The 17,978-nt window shown below is 38.1% G+C and overlaps 2 protein-coding genes across 5 annotated transcripts in view; one reads left to right on the forward strand and one right to left on the reverse strand.

Moving 5' to 3' along the window:
* The window catches only part of LOC109411441 (alpha-tubulin N-acetyltransferase), a 126,290-nt gene that overhangs the window by 78,528 nt on the left and 29,784 nt on the right, over positions 1-17,978 (reverse strand). The window lies entirely within an intron of this gene.
* Positions 1-17,978, forward strand: part of LOC109411476 (microtubule-associated protein RP/EB family member 2) — a 67,769-nt gene that overhangs the window by 18,415 nt on the left and 31,376 nt on the right. The gene's annotated exons all lie outside the window — the stretch shown is intronic.

Consider the following 17,978-nt stretch of genomic DNA (forward strand, 5'->3'; position numbering starts at 1 on the left):
GAATTTCTTGAACAGTTGGTACCATTATGACATTGGTGGTGCAGATTGCATGTTTGCCTTTGCATTCATATTTATGGAATACAGTCTACTGAGTAGCGATGACGTCCATCTTCAGTAGCAATGCCAGAAGCACGTGCAGCGGCTACTTCGATCTATTTCTACAAACAAGACACTATCGGTGAGAAACGTGATTCTATTTCATTTTCAATTTTCAACGAACACCACCGCTCCAGCGTTTAGTTCGCCAATGAAAAAATCGGGTTAATAACGTTCTTTAACCTAGATTTCCCCAATTATTTGAATCGATTTTTGGCGCAAGAATGCCGAAACAACCAGAAGCTTACGACGGTTTTCCGTCGCATTAGACCAAGCCCACTCATGGGCTCAATCAAGCGTTTTAACGTTAAGTAGAGCCCCGAACAAAGAAGCGAACCGCACCGGTCGCTGCTAAGTAGGGCTCGAAAGCGAAAAGTTTACGTAAGGTTCGTAGCAGGGCTTAGAATATAGAGACACGCAAAGTACGGTCTCTATCCGTAGGCTCGTGCGCTCTCTCGCGTTCAGCTCTCTGAGTAGCGTAAAGAGGAGACGAAAGAACATGAGTATGGATTTGTTGCCAGGTATATCGTTTCTAGAGAATGATTTTCTTGTTTTGTATAGGTAGGAATTAATTTTAGTTTGCATCAAATATTTTAAATTTTTATTTTTACTTGCTTTGAAATTTTTAACCAAACAATATCATAGGTCGTTACACGAATAACACAACAAATTGTCTGACATACAATTGTGATAAAGTGACAATACAAACGCAGGTTTAAATTGACAAGCTTTGCTTTAGTATGTTATGAATAAAGTTTTCCCTTCTTCGCCAATTTTAGGATCATGCATAACGAAAATGTATTGATTTTCTTATAAAAATAGTTACGATTGTTCATAATCACACCTTCAGTTTTTGATTCGGCCGATCGTTTTGAAACTAATATTTGAAGAAATGTATAGTGATTCAGTGAGTTTTGCTGTTTTAACACGTACATGTTTGAGCCGGGGTTGCTACACAGCAAGTAAAGTTTGGTTTCGAACATTAAGAAAAATGTCCAAATAAATAACTGGCGAAGTTCGTCCCGACAAGATCCAAAATTATCGTCATCCGTCGCAGATTCCGGTGAGAAGATGTGCGTATTTTCTAACCCGGAAAGATACCATTTGACGGTAATAAGTAACCACAAGGTTTTCTTTCTTCACTTTCCGGGCTGAGATCCCCCGCTTTGAAAGAGCTCGCCTCGCCTCGCCTTTCGTTTTGTCGTGAATATTTCGAAAAAGGCAAAGGAGTTTTGGTTTGATTGCTGTTTTTAAAAATGGTGGTCGTCAGTGGGTGGTTTATTAAATATAAATTTAAAAATATAAATTAAATAAACAAGACATTAGGAAGAAAGTGTGCGAAATGGGTAACTTCACCCTTGTAGAAACAATAAGGCAAAGCAGAAAAAAATCTGCGAAGACCCCATGCGAATAACACCGATCATACAGAATAGGAGGCTCGACATTAGATCTATAAAAACAACCCAACACTTGGGGAGATCTTTCCAATATTACACATTTATTCACAGCTCTTTTATCCACATTTTCATATATTTAAAACACGTTCATCAACATGTTATCTGGATCGTTTGGTACAATATATCCACGCATCCTTCCTCCCCTGTAAATTCGAGAAGTACTTTGCCGAAAGAAAATATTCTGTACTCCAAGTATTTCGAAGAATCATCTTTGCGCGTAAATACAACGCAGTAGACCTGGCCGTTTTGATGCATGTGTCATATCTATAATATGCTGCAAGCATCAATATTGACAGGAAAAGTAACACGATTGCTTTCCAGGGTGATTCGGTACTGGCTGCGTATTAGAGCTGTTCACTTTGAAACTTTTTTTCTCCGATTCTCCGTGACACATCAAATTATCAACCCACATGCAAAAACAAGTCTTCAGTCCAAAATTCAGCCAAATTGATAAAGATTTAAAGGTGTATCAAATCGATTTTGTGTTTTTTAACCGTTTTCACAGAAATTTACTCATAAATCCAGAAAATTGCTCCGAAAGGGTGCCGAAAATACCGTTAGGATATAGTTAGTACAATACACTACAACTTTGCCAAAGATATTACGGTGTTTAAATTGCTTATTTCGAAGCTATTCAATAATTTTAGTTGAAAAATCACGAAAAAACACGACATTTTTACGATTTTACATATAAAAGTCATGTAATTTTACATTATTTTACGTGACTAAATTAATTAGCTATTTCTCCTTTGTGTAACGAACATTTCGTCCATACATCGTTTTTATGTTGGAATTCGTTTTCAATGACTAATTATCAAAAGTATGTCACGTTGATACTAAAAATCGCGTAGAGTTGCCAGTACGAATTAAAACAAAGTTACCCATGATTAAGACGTCATGCCATCGTATTCTAATGTCTTTCGATTCAAGTACCAGAAATGGCGCAGATGATAAGGCTCGAGCCTGCGTATCAGAAGGTCCCAGGTTCAAGCTCAAATACATAATAAACTTTTTTTTCTTTCTTTGTAGCAGTTAGGATGATGAATCTGCCATGAGCCATGGCCGCCATGATTTACACGCAATCTCCCAAATAATGATGATCGGGACCTGCCAATTAAGCCCATTCCAGGACTAGCTAGATATTTAGTTTACTTGTTGACAAGAAATCGTGTCGACGAGATCAGCTGGACGATATATTGGACATCTGTTTGATACCGATTAATTTAGCTAAAACAATTCAATACGATGATAGAACTGCTTCTGGATGCAAAATTTATCATACAACAGTGGAGATTACTTGCATCTATCTAGCCACAAGCTACACAACTACACGATAAAGGGAAACTTCATTCTTACTATGCACTCTACGGTTTCGAAACAAGGCTATGATGCCAAATTGCAATGAGATGCAGAGTGTAGTCTCATTGACTAATAGCTGGATCGAGACGCAAAAAAATCCTATTCCAGGGCTCGAACCTTGAATCTTCCAATCGGCAGTCTCATGCTCAACCATCTACACCAAATTGAAACTGATGCAGATGCGACAAAGAAATGTAATAACATTTTAATCATGGGTAACTTTGTATAATTTTGTGCTGGCAACTCTATGCGATTTTTAGTATCAACGTGACATACTTTTGATAATTAGTCAATGAAAACGAATTCCTACACTAAAAAGATGTATGGACGAAATGTTCGTAATACATAGGAGCAATAGCTAATTAAATTAGTCACTTAAAACAATGTAAATTTACATGACTTTTACATGAAAAACCGTAAAAATATTGTATTTTTTCGCGATTTTTTAACGAAAATTGTTGAATAACTTTGAAATAAGCAATTTAAACACCGCAGTGTCTTCGGCAAAGTTGTAGAGTATTGTTTCAACTATATTTTAACGCTGTTTTCTGTACCTTTTCGGTGCAATTTTCTGGATATTGGAGTACATTTTCGTGAAAATGCTCGAAAATACACAAAATCGATTTGATACACCTCTAAACCTTTATCAATTTGGCTCAATTTTGGACTGAAGACTTGTTTTTGCATGTGGATTGATAATTTGATGTGACACGGGTAGGTCAAAAAAAGTGAACAGGTCTACTGCGTATGTATAAGATTAGATAAGAGTAGTTACGATTTTTCAAAGATGCTTTGACTTTACCTAACTCAATTCAGATATCATAGAAACACTTCTGTAATTTTTTTTGTAAAAACAAACTTTAATCATACCGATAATAATCTAAAAAAAATGTAGTCGAGTTGCCAAGTTTCATCAATTAAAATAGGCGGTGTGCAGGACTACCATATTGTAGGTTCCTCGTTATAGAAAAAGCAAGATGTTGGATGTTAAAATACATCAATTGTTGTATGAAGTGCCAAAAAGGAGAGTGGGCTCATTATGTACTTTGACAAATACGCAGTCTACTTCAAGCGCATAGAATCTGCTTCCAACAAAATATTCATATACCAGCATCCAAAAGATCGCAATATATATTAAGATTTCCGATTGATGCTTTGTAACTAAAAGGTTGTGACTGAGTATAGAATAAGCTGAAGTTAAAATGCACGTTAATGAAAAAAGGTTGCGCAAACTTATCGCAGACTGTTAGAAGACAGTTTCAACTATGACCAGGATTCAAAAATCTTGACCTACGCGAAGTTGTAAAGGAGACAACTACGTTATAAATGTGATGGAAATGCAAGGGATGAATTATCCAATAAACCTAATTATTAAAAAGATGCTCAAAATCTCAAATTCAGATAAATTTCTTGCGAGAAAGGCAACATGGATATCGAAGAGATGGATATTATTTTAGATCAAAATTCAACCTACAAGTCATACAGTAAGCAACAAACACATAATTCAAAAAAAGATTGGTTGAATTCCGAGATTAAATGCAATCATACATTATTGAGAAAATGATATCTTTAAACGCACCAAAACTGGTACAAATCTCCAAGGGAATCATTTATTTGAGTTCAATTTTTACTAACTGTTTTCAGTCTTATCCAAAACCCCTTCTTTCAAAATATGAGCACAGATTAATATACTGAATAAGATTTGCAATAACACCATAGAAATACACAAAATATTGCGATGATTTACAGAAGTCCAAAAAACCGATGGTACGCATAGAATAGAGACCACCGGTGCGCAAAGGCGACCGATCATTATTTTACTCACATGGAAACGAACGACCGGTGCGAAAATGGGTGGATAACGAAATTAAAAATCGTTAACGACGTGCTGTTGCGTGTGTAGTATTAAGCCCACGAGTGGGCTTGGTCTTAGAGCGCCAGAAGTCAAGTTGAAGGAAATTCACAGCAGGCCTTGCCCGGAGTCAATCTAATGCAAACATACCTACTACCGAAAGGTGTTTCGAAAAGGGGTGTCGTAAAAACGAATCCAAGTAGGCAAGTGCGTCGAACTTTTCTTAGACGCCGCGACATGGAAATCATTTTTCATCTGACCACCTTCTTTTGCGAGGAGGGGTTCTCATTTCTGGTAAGTTAATTTATTCCACTCGTCGGTCCACCTTACATCATACAACTGCTTAGGGCATAAAAGAAATCCCCTGAATTAGAATATTAATGTTCTTATTTATAGTGGATTAGCATCTAGTCAACGACGGAATAACATTTCCATCCGTCCAGCAAAGGTGAAATGAGGTGAACACGACGTTTTGGTGTTATGTTGTTGCGGTGGTGGTGGCATACCGGCACAAGCTTCTTCCGCGTGTAGAAAGGCAATCGAAATTGAAAAGCTTTCGCTGATATTCGCGTCAATCGGATGACATCAAAATGTGCATTTTATCGCGCTGCTTTTGCTCACTTTCATAAAAACACGGACGACGATGTGATGCCACAGAGCTTCCTATGTTCAATACCGGCTTGCTGCGGTTGGAGCGTAAACATTCGTCGTCATTCCCACATATGTGTATACGGAGAAGTGATCCAATCGACGAAGTAGGCACTGACTGGGAATGTTCATTTGACGGAGCCGGCGACGAAGACGAAGACTCTCGCGCACTACTCAGTTCGATGACCCACATTTTCGGTGGTTGCTTGGATCGTGGAGAAGACGCTCACTCGAATGGGTGATTAAAAGTGCGAGTCGTTTTCACTCGTTTTTGCGCTATTTGAGACTCTTTCTATTTTGTTGATATGTAATTAATCGTCCGTGGCTTGCGCTTCCAAACGTTTCCAATGAACTTGCCTCATCCGTTATCTGATGTTTAACCTTATGGAAAACTTTGGGATTCGTTGATAGATCAGCAGGTATTTTTATTAGAAAACATTTTCACTTTCTTCTGGATTTGATCTTCAATTTTTCTTCTGCTGTATTTTTTTGTTATTTCAAACTACCTTGACAACCTCGAGCTGTTTGACGAAGCAGAACTGAATAATTGGAATCGAATTACCAACAGCTCTAATGTAGGAATCAGTGCGCTGGTCGCCCAAACAAATACTGGGGCACATCGCGGCGGGATCCAAGTTTAATAGGGTAGATGCATGCTTAATCAAGGGCGTAGCCAGCTTTCTAATGAGGGGGAGGAGGGGGGGGGGGCAAGCACCCTTAGCAAATTTGTGCCTACTAGCTTCTATATCTATTTATACGCAATACGATGAAATTGAATTATATACGTAACGCTGTTGTATTTTGTACAATACGTTAAAAAAAACTCTCCTGATCTACATAAACCAACGTGGTGCTGGTAGCGATGAGCAATTTCTGGAAGATTAAGGATTTTTAGGACTAGAATTTCCTGGTTCCTGCATGAGTCCTTTTTAAATTATCTTCCAATACTATTCGCTGGAAGAATTCCTCCAGAAATTCTTGACATAATTTAAAAAAAAATCATTGGGTAAACCTGGAGAAGTTTTTGGGGACATCCCTGAAAAGATGATTGAAGAGCTTCTAGAATTTCCGATTGAACTCCTGAATGAATTTTTGAACAGAGCCTGAGATGAATTTCTGAAGAAATAATTTGAGGAATTACCGGAGCAATCACTGGAAAGCTTCCTGGAGAAATTCCTACAGGAATGTCTGGAGGAAGCCCTGTAGAATCCCTGGAGGAATTCCTGGAGGAATTCCCGGAGAAATTTCCGGAGAAATCCCTGGCAGAATATGTGAAAGTATACCTGGAGGAATTCCTGTATAAAATATGGGACGAATACCTAGAGAAATATCTAAAGTGATCTCATGAGGAAATCCCAGAAGAAATCCTAGACAAAGTTCTGGAGGATTCCTTGGTGGAAGTTCTGGAGGAATTCCTGGAGGAATTCTGGGAGAAATCCCTAGAAAAAAATCAGATGAAATCTCTTGAGGAAATCCTAGAGGATATCTTAGAGAAATTTCAGAAGGAATCCTTGAAGGAGTTATTGGAGAAATCCCTGAAGCAACTACTAGGAAATTCTTTAGAGAGAATCCTTGAGAAATTCCAGGAGAAACTTCTAAACAAATTCCTGACGTAATTCCTGGAAGAATTCTTGAATGAGACCCAACAGGAAATCCTGAAGAAATTTCTTGGATGAATTCTTAGAGCAATCCCTGGAAAAAATACTGGAGAAATCTCCAGAGGAATTCTGGAAGGAATTGCTGAACAAATTTTTAGAAACAAAAAATCGCTGTAGAAATTCCAGGAGAATTTCCTTGAAGAACCCTTGGAGGAATTTCTGGAGGATTCCTTGGATGAATCTCTTGGAATATCCCTGGAGAAATTCGTGGAGGAACCCCTGTAGCAATTCCTAGACGAATCTCTGAAGGAACTCATGGAGGAATGTCTGGAGGAATCTCTGAAAAATTCCTGAAAGTATTCCTGGAGAATTTCCAGGAGGAACTCCTGGATAAAATCCTTGAGGAATACCTGGAGGTATTCCTGTGAGAATTGCTGGAGGAATCTCTAGAAGAATTCTTGGAGGAATTACTGGATGAATTTCTAGAGGAATCTCCAGAGAAATTCTGGGAGATTTCTATTTCTTATAGATACGACTGTGATATGTTGATTCGGGGTAATGGCTTTCAGTCTGTGGCAATTCAAAAACGGATTCTTACACACTAAGATCAGCTCGGTATTTTTCCCATCTTTTTACTGAGTTCTCAACAGCAGATTTAACTCGGTACGCTCGGTTATTTCTTTTGCGGATATTCTGTAAATGAGTTACCGAGCTCAGATAATAAACTGTCAAAATTTACTGATGTACGGTAAATATCGTTACTGGTATACGGTAAATACGATAACCGAGTGTACCGAGATAAATCTGCTGTTGAAAACTCAGTAAAAAGATGAAAAAAATGCTGAACTCAGTGAAAAAATTACTGAGCTGGAACATCTGAATCTTAGTGTGTATGTTTTCATCCGACGTTTCGGACACATTTATTGTGCCTTTTTCTTAGGAATTAACAAAGTCCCGTTTTGTCGTTAAGGGCCTGCAGCATAGGCACCTTTGTCTACTTATGTTCCGACAATTCGCCCACTTCGTTCAAGCCGTGGGCTGATTTTCGGTGATGGGCTGATTTTTCGGAAATCGATCCGGCTCGCAGAAATGAGGTGCAGTCTGTTTCGCGCTACTTTCACACTTGTTGATGAAAACATAAGAATCCGTTTTTGAATTGCCACAGACTGAAAGCCATTACCCCGATTTCTATTTCTACATCTGAAAAAATGCTGGAGCGGACTTTCTGGAGGAATTCCTGGAGAAATACTCGAAGGAATTCCTAAAAGAATCCCTGGGGGAATCCTTATAGAAATTTGTGGAAAAATCCCTGGTGAAATACTTGGGGGAATTCCTGAAAAATTCCTGAAGGTTTTCCAGGAAGCACTCTTCCTGGAAGAATTTCTGAAGAAATCCTTAGAGGATTTCCTTGAAGAATCCGTGTAGGAACTTCTGGAGGATTTCCTGGAGGAATCTTCGAAGGATTTCCTGGAGGAATCCATGGGAAAAATTCGTGCAGAAATCTCGGAGGAATTCCTGTAGCAATTCCTGACGGAATCTCAGGAGAAATGCCTGGAGAAATCCTTAGAGGAATTGCTAACAAAATTTATGAAGGATGTCCTGGGGTAATTCCTGGAGGAATTCCCTTTTAGAAGTTCCTGGATAAAATGCTGGAAGAATGCCTGGAGGAATTCCTAGAGGTATTCCTGTGGAATTGCTGAAGGAATCCATGATGAATTTCCTGAAGGAATCTCTAGAAGAATTCTTGAAAAAAATACTGGATAAGTTTTTTGAGAAATCTTCAGAGCAATTCTGGGAGATTTATATATTTTTTATTTCTTAAGAAATCCCTTAAGAAAATTTCTGACGGAATTACTGGAGGAATTCCTGGAGAAATCCTCGAAGGAATTCCTGAGAAATCCTCGAAGGAATTCCTGAAGGAATCCCTGAGGGAATCCTTGAAGAAATTTGTGAAGAAATCTCTGGAGGAATTTCTAGAGAAATTCCTGGTGGAATACCTGGAGGAATCCATGCAAAATTACTGAAGGTATTTCTGGAGAATTTCCTGCAAGAATTACTGAAGAACTGTTGGAAGAATCTATAGAGGAACTTCTGGAGGATTTCTTGGACAAATCTTCGAAGGATTCCTGTAGAAATTCATGGTGAAATCCCTGGAGGAATCTCTGAAGCAATTCATGAAGGGATATCAGGAGAAAATCCTGGAAAAATGCCTGAAGATATTCCTGGAGAATTTCTTGGAAGAACTTCTGAAAAAAATCCCAGAAGATTTTCTGGATCAATTCCTTGAGAAATTACTGCAGAAATTCTTGGAGTAATTCCTGGATTAAATCCTGGAGGAATGCCAGGAGGTATTTCTGGAGGTTTTCCTTTAAGAATTGCTGCAAGAATCCTTGAAGTATTTCCTGGAGGAATCTTTGGAGAAGTTTTTGCAACAATTACTGGTTGAATTTCTGGGGTAATCTCTAGAGGAACTCTTGGAGAAATTTCTGAAAAAAATCCCCTGAGAAATTCCTGGAGGAATTTTTATAGAAATTTCTGGAGAAATTCCTGAAGAAATCCTCGAAGGAATTTCTGAAGGAATCCCTGGAGGAATTCTTGAAGAAATTCGTGGAGAAATCCATGGAAAAATACCTGAATACGTTCCTGGAGGAATTTTTGAGTAGAATTCCTAGAGGAATCCATGCAGCAATTCCTGGAGGAAAATCTGCAAGAATTCTTGGAGGAATTCCTGAAAAAAATCTATAAGATGTTCCTGGAGAAAATCCTGGAAGAATTATTGAAGGAATCTCAGAAGGATTTGCTGGACAAATTCCTGGATGAATTACTGACATAATTCATGGTGGAATTCCTTGATTATTCCCTGGTGAAATTCTTGGATGGAATCCTGGAGGAATGCCTGCGTGGATTTCTGAAGGAATTCCAAGAAGAATTCCTGAAGTAATCCCAGGAGAAACTCCTGGAAGAACTTCTGGAAGAACTCCTGGGGAATTCCTGGATGGATTTCTGGAGGAATCCCTGAAGCAATTCCTGGAGGAATATCTGGTGGAGTTCCTGGAGGAATCGCTGAAAAAAATCCTGAAGAAATCTCTGCAAGAATCAAAGGATGAATCCAAGAATGCCTGGCAAATTTCCTGGAAGAATGCCTAGGAGAATTGTTAGTGAAATTCTTGGTGGATTCCCTGAAGTAATTCCTGGAGAAATCTTTGGATGAATTCCTGTAGGAGTCTCTGGAAAAAATCCTTGGAGGAATCCTTTGAAGATTTCCTGGATGAATTTCTGTAGGAATTCCCGGAAGCAATTACTAGAAGAAAAAAAAAAATCTTGTAGGAATTCTTGGAGGGATCCTAGAGGAATGCTAGTATGAATTCCTGAAGGAATCTCCAGAGGCACTTCTGGAGAAATCTTTAGATGAATTTCTGGCGCAGTTTCTGGACGAATCTCTTGATGAATTCCTGGAGGGGTTTTTAGAGAAACCCCTGCAGGAATTACCAGAGGAATCTTTGGAAAAAAATCCTAGAGGAGTTCCTGAAGAAATTCGTGGATGAATCTCTTCAGAAATTCGTAGAGGAATACCAGAAGAAATCGCAGATAGAATTCTTTTTTTATTTATTATATTAATTTCAAGAGAAATTCCTAAGGGAATTCCTAAACAGTTCCTGGAGGAAGTACTGAATTATTTCCTGGAGGAGTTCCTTATACAAGGAGGAATTCCTGAAGGAATCTTAAGAAGAGTTCCTGGGAGAATCTTTGTAGGAATTTTTAAAATAAGTTGTTCCAGAAAGAATCACAGAAGGAATTCCCAAATTAAGCCCTGCAGAATATCTTGGAGGAATCCATGGAGAAATCCCAGGAAGATATCCTAAAGAAATGCCTGTAGGGATTAACGGAGGAATCTCTGGAAATACTCCTGGAGGAATCTCTAGAAGAATTCCTGGAAGAGTTTCTGTAGGAATCTCGGGAGGCATTTCTGAAGGAATCCCTGGTTGATTCTTTAGAGGAATCCCTGGAATAATTCCTGAAGAAATTGAAGATTCTAAGAAGAGTTACTGGAAGAACTCCTTGAGAACTCCCTGCAGCAGTTTCTGAAGAAATTCCTGCAAGAGCTCCTGAAGAAACCCTGGGAGGAACCCCGGAAGCATTTCCTAGATGCATTCCTAAGGGAATCCCAAAACAGTCTCTGGAGGTAGTACTGGTTTAATTCCTGGAAAAGTTGCTGAAAGAATTTCAAGAGGAACTCCTTAAAAATGTTCCTGGGGGAATCGTTGGAGGATTTTTTAAATAATCCTTGGAGTTGTTCCTGGAAGAAACACAGAAGAAATTCCCGGGTGAATCCCATGAGGAATTCCTTAGGAAATCCCAGGAAAACTTCCTTAGCAAATTCCTGGAAAAAAATCTGTTGGAAAAAATATGGAGGAATACATGTCTGCAATAATTTCTGGTCGAATTATTATTGAAATTTTTGGATGGACTCAAAAAAGAATGTTTTGTACAATGTTTTAAGGAACTCATGGATTAATTTTTAGCTTATCTCTGATAAAATTACCTGTAGGGATTTCTGGCAAATATTCCTGCTGAAATACTTCGAACTATTCCAGATTGATTTATTAGGGCAATCTCTAGTCTTAGTGGAATTCTTGAAGGAATATTTGGAGAAATTCTTGAAGAAATCTCTGATGGAACATTTGCAGAAATACCTAAGAGAATTTCTGTTGACATTCCTTCGAGGATCACTGAAGAAATTCCTAGAGGAATCCTCGAAAAAAAAAACACTGGAACAATCACTGGGGGAACCTCTATAGAAATCCCAGGATAAATTCCCGGAGGAATGTCTGCTGAAACCCAAAAAGGAATTCTTGAAAAATTCTCTGTAGCAATCTATGATGGAATCACTGAAGGAGGCTATAGAAAAAATCCTGGAAGAATTCTTCATGCATTTCTTGGAATAAACCCTGAAACAATCACTATCGGAACCCTGCAAGATGCCCAAGGAAAAATTCACGAAGGAGAAACTCCTGGAAAAGTCCCTTGTGGAATTTCTAAAAGAACCCCTGAAGAAATTCCTGAATAAATGTTCGTAATGAAATCCCTGGTATTTTGTTCTTAGCATGACGTTTGTTCGAATTGAATACTAATGAAAATTCGTGTTGCATAGCACATAACTGCACTCTATAGCAGCATATGGTTCTACAAAGTCATTTCTTTTCCCTACCGGAAGCGATAAATTTGGCATGTTGTTTTTGTATTCCATGAATAAACATCACAAAATTTAGCCTTTCAACCAAGCTTGTTATTTGGTAAAAAATCTAAGATAAGATTAAAGTGGTTCTCTTGGAGAAATATTTGGCGAAATTTCCTGTGGTTCTCGGGCAAAAAAAGGTTTGATAATTGTGGATAAAAACCTTAATTATTAAAATATTAAATTTTTTTAGACAGTTCTTTCTGGAAGTTATTGTCAATCTTTAGGTTGGCTCGATATTAAAAAATAAACCTGGCGACCAGGGTTTTTTTTAATTAAAGTACCCTGACGATTGTGTTGTAGTGATGTCAAAGTTTGAAACAATTAAAAAATAGTTCAATACAACGCTACTGCTGGTGAACCAACTCTTAATAATCGAATAATTTACAAATTTTGTAACGTTGAAGCATTATTTTGGAATGTACTCGAATCATACCTACTTCCGACTTCGATTTTTCTTCATCGGGGAAGTCACCGTAACTTGATCCACCTACCCATAGTAGGCGACGCCAACATCGTTGTCAACGAACTTAAATGGGAAACAAGGCCAACTGCGTTGGTACCAGAACAACAGCAAACCCCATTATCTCAGTTACTGAGTTGACTGAATGCAACTGTGTACACCAGCGCCGGTACTCGTCGTGGCTCATTTTTTCACCTATAAATGCTACAATTATCCCACTTGCTGCAGGAGCGCGCGAGGGCCTCCCAGCAACGCCCCGAGCGCGCAGAACCGCAGAAGAGATCGCAATCACGCGACAAATAGCTAGCTGCCTGCTGGTGCAACAAACACTCGGGCTGAAAGCCTTTCGCTGCTCGAGGAATTGGAGCAAATCGCAAACAACCCACTCTATGTAAATTGCAGAAAAATGCCCGAATCTTACATGTTTACTACCTACTCCGCCTGGCTAATTTCCCTTTTTATTGGTAATTTGCCGTGATTGATGCAAAAGGTTCGTAATTCGGAACGTCATCGTCAGTCGTCAGTGCACTTGCAAGCGCGCGCTAGATGGTGACGAGTGAGAGAGGTCCAAGTAAGCGCGCGCAAACGTTGATTGCCATCGAGATGGCCTGAATTACCGATTTTTCCATTTAACCATTCGTGCAAAAATGTGTGCGAAAAGTAAACGATAAAAATGCGCTTGCTGTTCTTCGGCATGGCCTGCGTTGATCGTATAGTGATAGAGTGCATGATGATACAGCGGCAACAGTAGAAACAGCGGATATAGAGATAAGAAAAACGCTAGATGGAAGAGGATTTTTTGCACGCTGTTTTTTTTGCAGTTTTCTACTGGTTTTGTGCAATACTATACAGACGGTAGCGAGCTACCGTCACAAAACCGGTGATGAGTAAATTGAGTTAATCGCAAAAAATAAAAATTTTCAATGTATAGCTGTGTTTTTCGTATTTCAATGGAGTTCCTGTTTCACAACATGAATTTTGATTGTTTTAAGAAATTTAGAAGCAAACGTTCAATTTCTTCGATATTTTCTTCTTTGATAAACTCATGCTCAAGTGTTGCTAAGTTGTTTAGTATCTAGTTGTAGAAGCACATCACTAACCTACATATTTCAAAATAATGTACATACTAGATATACCTATATTGATTTTCCACGATCGGATATCGTTTCATATGTTCATGGTTTGTTATCGAATTCTATGGAGTTTCTGAAAATTTCTCAAAACATTACAGGTTATGTTTATCTTTTGTATGGTTGAAATTTTAGTTAATTTTACTACGTTTTTTTAGAATCTCGAACGTTGCATAAATCAAAGCTTTGAACATTCAAACAGATAATCAATCTTTGCACTTAGAAGCAGTATTCGATGTTCGATATCACTTAACGACGTCAAATCACTCAACGAATGAAAAGCGACATTTGCAACGAATGACGAATAACAAAAAAAAACTGTCAGCTGCTGTAGAATGCATTCAAGGTGCATTTGGAAAACATCGTACTGCAACAAAAGTGCACGTGAGCGAACGTCTACTCAAATACATCCAAACTGCTAGGGAAATTCTAAAGTTAGGTCGGAGCTATCAACCCTCGTGTGCTTGTTTAATTCAATTTTATCGCATTAAATTTATAAAATGGTCACGTTAGTAAAATTAAACGGAATTGGCCAAATGTCACCCCGTATAATAGATCAAGTATGATGGCCCACACATATGAAAAACAAAAAAAATTGAAAAATGTCGAGTCTTACCTCCTTAATCAGTTGTTTTGAACTCCCAGAAGCTGCGTTCAAATTTGAGCGAAATCGATAAAGCCTAAGGGGTGCTCAACGAGCTTGAAGTTTGTATAGGAAATCTTGGCCAAATGTATGCAGAAATCTTAAGTTTTCGGATTTTGCCGCTAGGTGGCGCTGTAAACATTCAATATTCAAACCCTTTGGTATTTTTGCAGGTGGCTATATACCAAACAACTTTGTCGAAGACCGCATAGTGATCCAACGTCTGTGATAAAAGTTATACCCTAGGCAAAGTGAGGCAAAGTATTGAGATTTCATTATTGATATTATTCCTTCACATGTATTGGAAAAATATCAATAATGTTTCACCTCACTTTATCTAGGGTATAACTTTTTTGCAATTTCTCATCGTAATAGGCTGTTTTACCTCACGCAAATCTGACAGGAAAAGGCCTACTTTCCCACACCAAATTAACAGTGCTGTAATGGTTCATTACAGCACTGATTTGCGTTGCGTAATGAACCATTACAGCACTGTTTTCAGTTTTGGTCAACTTCTTGATGCTTTCTGGACGCAGTTATGGAAAATTTTGACAACTGCACAGTATAACCTGTTATGATCACATTTTCTTAAACATGGCTATGAACATCAGTGTGCAGTTTGATGAAAAAGTTTTGTTAAAAACTATCCTCAAGGGTAATTTATGAAATTGCAAAAAACGTTGTACGCAACTCGGTGCAGAACTCGATTTTTTCAGCACTCGTCGTAATTATCCACGACTCGTGCTGTAAAAATCGTCATTCTGCACCTTGTTGCGTAAACTACTATTTTCACAGACGTTGGATCACTTTGCGGTCTTCGACAAAGTTGTTTGGCATATAGTCACCTACAAAAGTACCAAAGTGTTTGAATATTTAACGCTTACAGCCCTAAATAGCGTTAGAATTCGAAAACTTAAGATTTCTGCATTTGGCCTAGATTTCCCATACACACTTCAAGCTTGTTGAGTGCCCCCTTAGGCTTTATTAATTTTGCTCAAATTTTGAACGTAGCTTCTGGGAGTCCAAAATAACTGATTCAGGAGGTAAGACTTGGCAATTTTCAAAAAAAAATGTTTTTCATACAAGCGTGGGCCACCTTAATGATGGTATTGGGAAAGCTTTAAAAACGAGTGTATCATAGTATAATGTGGGAACAACTACTAAAAGTTATCAAAACTACTAATTCGTGAAATATTACTTCTAAATATTCCTGTATGGTATCATCTACTAATTTCAACTTTTTTTTTCAAAGTGATTACGGCGGTAGCAACACTGTGCTTATGTTCTACACCGCACCCTTTCCCTACATTTGCTTCTAGGAGCCTCTATTGTTGTTTCAACACACAGAAGTACGTAGGCGTGTGTGGCCGAAGTCGACACTGTTTTGGCCTGCGTTGAACAAAAATAGTTTTAATAAAAGTTTCCCCTTCTCTTTTTCTTTTTGTCAATTGGTTTTTCGTAGTATGGTCCATGTAATTAGTTAGGTTCTTGTCAATTTGTCAGTTATTCGAAGTAGATCTCCAAGGTAATAGTCAATTAAGTCATTCTGATCTGTTCTATCATAGCAGCTTTAGTCTTTGCTTTATTAAAGTGTAGTTTTATTGGAAATATGCTGAATGTGGTTATTAAAAAGAGACGTCTGGAACTGTGTCCTCCTAGAATAGGTTTCTTCATTGTCAGTTGTTATGTAAGCCTTGCTTGAAGCACTGCCCGTGAGAACCCTGTCATCTGTACCCCAACTAATCCGTATATTCGTACACAGCTAAATACTTTACTGTCAACCGGCGAAAAGCCCACGGGTAAATATTAAAAAATGAATAATAATGCTGTCTAGTGCATTGTTTCCTATCGGCCACTATTGTAGTCTAGTCCCAACTGCAAGCTTTTTTCCAATCTTAGCGTCAATTGTCTTCTAGATACTTCTAGATAGATTCATCGAATCAGTCGAACCCGTATGTTAAAATATAGTCGATTCTGTGTAAAATTGTTTTCTTGATTTCTACTTCTCTGTGTTCATCTCTTGTGTCCTTAAATTGTCATCGGTCCAAAACCTACAGAATCATGTAACTGAACTTCTGATATTTTTTCTGTTGGTGTCATAACACCATCTAAGAGATAAACAAAAATACGCCAAGTTGGTCAGTTGATTGTAATAAAACAAAAATTGATTGTCAACTATTATCAAAGAATAAAAATAGAAAGAATGCCCTCTCTTGTCTTTTTCTATGTAAACGTCAAGCGATAAGACAAGTGGCGCTCTCTAAGCGTTTCAAGGTGGAAGCTCTATGTAACAGTGTGCGTGATTTGTCATAAGAGAAGGTGGTGTGCGTGTGTTTTGGTATCCGCATACAATCAGTAACGCACACTACCGCATGAAGGTTGAACTTTCACCCGCAGATAGCGCTGCGGTAGTGTCCCCCCGAGCATCAGCGGAGTGGGCTTTCTTGATATTTTGATATTCTTATTCTTTGCTATTATGTACTCATCCCCCCTACAAATACTATGGAAAATATTCAAATTCGTTCTGTCCTATCGGTCCTACCAAGATAAACCATGTCATTTTCTCATGCGTGGCCTAGAAATGTCAACCTAGTCATACAAAAGTAACGTTGTTCAGTTAATAAAAAGCAGTCAGTTTTTTGTCCAAACTGTTACGTCAAACGCAATGCGTTCGCACGTTAGCTTCGAATCTATCAGCACAATTAAGTGCTGCAAATCTCCTTCCCACTATTAATTTTTCGGTTGATTTGAATTGTTTTCTTGAAAGAAAAAATAATCAAGTACCTAACATTGTTAAAATTCGAATAAGCGACTATGACAATAATAAATTACTAATCAAAATCAATCGAGAAACGTGGGAAATAGAGCCCAAACAACATTTTGAAGTCAGCTGGCTGTAAAAGGTTCCAAAACCAGTCACAAATCCTATAAAACTTTTATTAGGATTTGTAACGATCATCAAAACCTTCTCAAATCCAACCGATTTGGAACTAAAGGGTTAGTCGATAATTATTGTGCCATTTTCAATCTAACGTATCTTTTTTCCTACTTCACCGAAATCAACTAAATTTTGCACAGTTTCTCTTTATAGTCTATTGTTCTCATCTGTCTAATTGGGCTGTTGTCAGTAAGATTCCGATTGATATAGAATTAATTAAGTTAATAGACCGCAAAAAGGTGTTGTACAATCCCATGCTAAAATCTAAAATGATGTTATCGTGCCTTGGAAAAGTTAATGATTATACATTATCCGATCATCTTAATGTTCGTCAATAGGTTTCAGGAAGGGTTCTCAGTGAAACATAAACCTGGAGCTGGGAGAAAACCAGGTACGATGGGCATAAACAGACCAGAGAACGTTGATTATTTGTTTCAAGTGGGGCCCAAACATGTCCACATGGAGGGCGTCAATCAAAAATGTCGTGATTTTTTTTTAAAACGCATCCTAAATTTGAATCGATACCAAAAAGTTGTAATAGGGTATCGCGCCACTTGG

This window comes from Aedes albopictus, chromosome 2 (assembly GCF_035046485.1).
Source record: "Aedes albopictus strain Foshan chromosome 2, AalbF5, whole genome shotgun sequence".
Taxonomy (NCBI): domain Eukaryota; kingdom Metazoa; phylum Arthropoda; class Insecta; order Diptera; family Culicidae; genus Aedes; species Aedes albopictus.